We start from the raw sequence: 3,838 nt of genomic DNA on the forward strand, positions 1-3,838 counted from the left end.
TTCCATCTCAAATAAAGTGAAACTTGGAGAAAATGTGGGATTAAGTGGGTTAAAATCTTGAAGTGACACAGGGTTGACAGAGGGATGTGAAAAAATGCAAAATTTTGCTGAAACTTCTGATTTATTGAATTCTACACGTGGTCTATATTAATTCAATATATTCAATATATCAGGCTTTTAAAACACAATTTTTAATTTTCATTCATATATCAAAAGGCACAATTTTCATGGAACAAACCACACGCTAGTACGAATCATTCTTAATCTTTTTGTGTAGTTTGATAGATGCATATTTTGGAAGATAAACTAGTAGGGATGATAGGAGAGCTGATGGAGCTGATGACCTGATTGCAGTTCTCACACACACACACACACACACACACAACCCCCCCCCCTGCCCTCTCTGACTATAGCCTCCTCTTCTCTCCTCATCTCTGAGTCCTACCCTGGGGGAAGATATTTTTATTTATTATGGATCCCCATTAATTCCAGCCAAGGCAGCAGCTACTCTTCCTGGTGTTTATTATGGATCCCCACTAGTTCCTGCCAAGGCAGCAGCTACTCTTCCTGGTGTTTATTATGGATCCCCATTAGTTCCTGCCAAGGCATCAGCTACTCTTCCTTGGGTTTATTATGGATCCCCATTAGTTCCTGCCAAGACAGCAGCTACTCTTCCTGGGGTTTATTATGGATCCCCATTAGTTCCTTGCCAAGGCAGCAGCTACTCTTCCTGGGGTTTATTATGGACCCCCATTAGTTCCTGCCAAGGTAGCAGCTACTCTTCCTGGGGGTTATTATGGATCCCCATTAGTTCCTTGCCAAGGCAGCAGCTACTCTTCCTGGGGTTTATTATGGATCCCCACTAGTTCCTGCCAAGGCAGCAGCTACTCTTCCTGGTGTTTATTATGGATCCCCATTAGTTCCTGCCAAGGCAGCAGCTACTCTTCCTTGGGTTTATTATGGATCCCCATTAGTTCCTGCCAAGGCAGCAGCTACTCTTCCTGGGGTTTATTATGGATCCCCATTAGTTCCTTGCCAAGGCAGCAGCTACTCTTCCTGGGGTTTATTATGGATCCCCATTAGTTCCTGCCAAGGTAGCAGCTACTCTTCCTGGGGGTTATTATGGATCCCCATTAGTTCCTTGCCAAGGCAGCAGCTACTCTTCCTGGGGTTTATTATGGATCCCCATTAGTTCCTTGCCAAGGCAGCAGCTACTCTTCCTGGGGTTTATTATGGATCCCCATTAGTTCCTTGCCAAGGCAGCAGCTACTCTTCCTGGGGTTTATTATGGATCCCCATTAGTTCCTTGCCAAGGCAGCAGCTACTCTTCCTGGGGTTTATTATGGATCCCCATTAGTTCCTGCCAAGGTAGCAGCTACTCTTCCTGGGGTTTATTATGGATCCCCATTAGTTCCTTGCCAAGGCAGCAGCTACTCTTCCTGGGGTTTATTATGGATCCCCATTAGTTCCTTGCCAAGGCAGCAGCTACTCTTCCTGGGGTTTATTATGGATCCCCATTAGTTCCTTGCCAAGGCAGCAGCTACTCTTCCTGGGGTTTATTATGGATCCCCATTAGTTCCTTGCCAAGGCAGCAGCTACTCTTCCTGGGGTTTATTATGGATCCCCATTAGTTCCTTGCCAAGGCAGCAGCTACTCTTCCTGGGGTTTATTATGGATCCCCATTAGTTCCTTGCCAAGGCATCAGCTACTCTTCCTGGGGGTTTATTATGGATCCCCATTAGTTCCTTGCCAAGGCAGCAGCTACTCTTCCTGGGGTTTATTATGGATCCCCATTAGTTCCTTGCCAAGGCAGCAGCTACTCTTCCTGGGGTTTATTATGGATCCCCATTAGTTCCTGTCAAGGCAGCAGCTACTCTTCCTGGGGTTTATTATGGATCCCCATTAGTTCCTGTCAAGGCAGCAGCTACTCTTCCTGGGGTTTATTATGGATCCCCATTAGTTCCTGTCAAGGCAGCAGCAACTCTTCCTGGGGTTTATTATGGATCCCCATTAGTTCCTGTCAAGGCAGCAGCTACTCTTCCTGGGGTTTATTATGGATCCCTAATTAGTTCCTGTCAAGGCAGCAGCAACTCTTCCTGGGGTTTATTATGGATCCCCATTAGTTCCTGTCAAGGCAGCAGCTACTCTTCCTGGGGTTTATTATGGATCCCCATTAGTTCCTGTCAAGGCAGCAGCAACTCTTCCTGGGGTTTATTATGGATCCCCATTAGTTCCTGTCAAGGCAGCAGCTACTCTTCCTGGGGTTTATTATGGATCCCCATTAGTTCCTTGCCAAGGCAGCAGCTACACTTCCTGGGGGTTATTATGGATCCCCATTAGTTCCTTGCCAAGGCAGCAGCTACTCTTCCTGGGGTTTATTATGGATCCCCATTAGTTCCTTGCCAAGGCAGCAGCTACTCTTCCTGGGCAGTTTATACAATTTAAAAAACATTACAATACATTCACAAGAGATTTCACAACACACAGTCACTATGTTACATAATGTGTAATTGTATCTGTTTTAAAAAAAAATATGATTCTACTGCTTGCATCACTTGCTTGATGTGGAATAGAGTTCCATGTAGTCATGGCTCTATCTAGTACTGTGCTCCTCCCATAGTCTGTTGTGAACTTGGAGGCTGTGAAGAGATCTCTGGTGGTATGTCTTGTGGGGTAGTTTAAACAGACAGCTTGGCAACACTTGTTATAAAAACAAGTAGTGATGAAGTCAATCTCTCCTCCACTTTGAGCTATCAGAGATTGAATCCAAAATGGTACCTAATTTCCTATTCCCTACATAGTGCACTACTTGTCACAAGAGTCCTATGGACCCTGGTAAAAAGTAGTTCACTACATAGGGAATAGGGTGCCATTTGGGATTCAAGCTTTATGTCAGTTTGTGTTTGTGTTTTTCCTCCTCACAGAGTGTGGCTGGGGAAGTCGTTGTCAGAAATGTCAGGCAGTAGGCAAAGCTTTTAGCTGTCAAAGAGGAGTTGCAGTAGGATCAAGATGTCATTGTGTACATTTCCGTTACTTCTCCTTCACTTCTCCCCCCCTGTCCAAATAGCATGTGCCTGTACTGTAGGGGATTCTGAGTCTGCTCTCTCTCTCCCTCCCTCTGTGTCTCTCTCTGTGTCTCTCTCTGTGTCTCTCACTCTCTCTGTCTATCTGTCTCTCTGTCTCTCTCTCTCTCTCTCTCTCTCTCTCTCTCTCTCTTCTCTCTCTCTCTCTCTCTCTCTCTCTCTCTCTCTCTCTCTCTCATTAAACACTTACACACATGCACACACACACACCTGTCTCACAAGGACTTAAAAATGCTGAAGAGTTTTCAGAAAAATATGGAGCAACTCTATTATGAGCAATTAATGCACAAGGACATTTACATAATCTACAGCAGGTCCTCCACTCAAGGGCCATTCACTTGTTTTTCCAAGCTGAACTGAGTCATCCACATCAGGCAATATTGGTTTGTCTACCTTTTATCTTGTCTGGGTTTTCAATGCATCAACCCACTGGTACTCTTGTAATATTAGAATCTGTCAATGCATCAACCCACTGGTTAATGGAGACTTCCGGTGCACACGGTGAGAAAACCCTGCTGCTTCTTTATGGGACCAAACTATTTAAAACTTTTGTTGATTTAAACACTTTCAAAGTTTAAAACATAGCGATCCGTTCATGAATGGAGACAGCTGCAGTCTGAATCATGTGAGGGTGAATGACAGTCAATAGGCATACTTGTCGGGGATTGTTTGGCGAGTAATCTGGCTAGCCTAGCTATAACGTTACATTTAGCTGGCTATCTAACGTTACCTCAAACAGCAATAAAATAAACACT

The sequence above is a fragment of the Oncorhynchus clarkii genome, chromosome 20 (assembly GCF_045791955.1).
Source record: "Oncorhynchus clarkii lewisi isolate Uvic-CL-2024 chromosome 20, UVic_Ocla_1.0, whole genome shotgun sequence".
NCBI classification, from domain to species: Eukaryota; Metazoa; Chordata; class Actinopteri; order Salmoniformes; family Salmonidae; genus Oncorhynchus; species Oncorhynchus clarkii.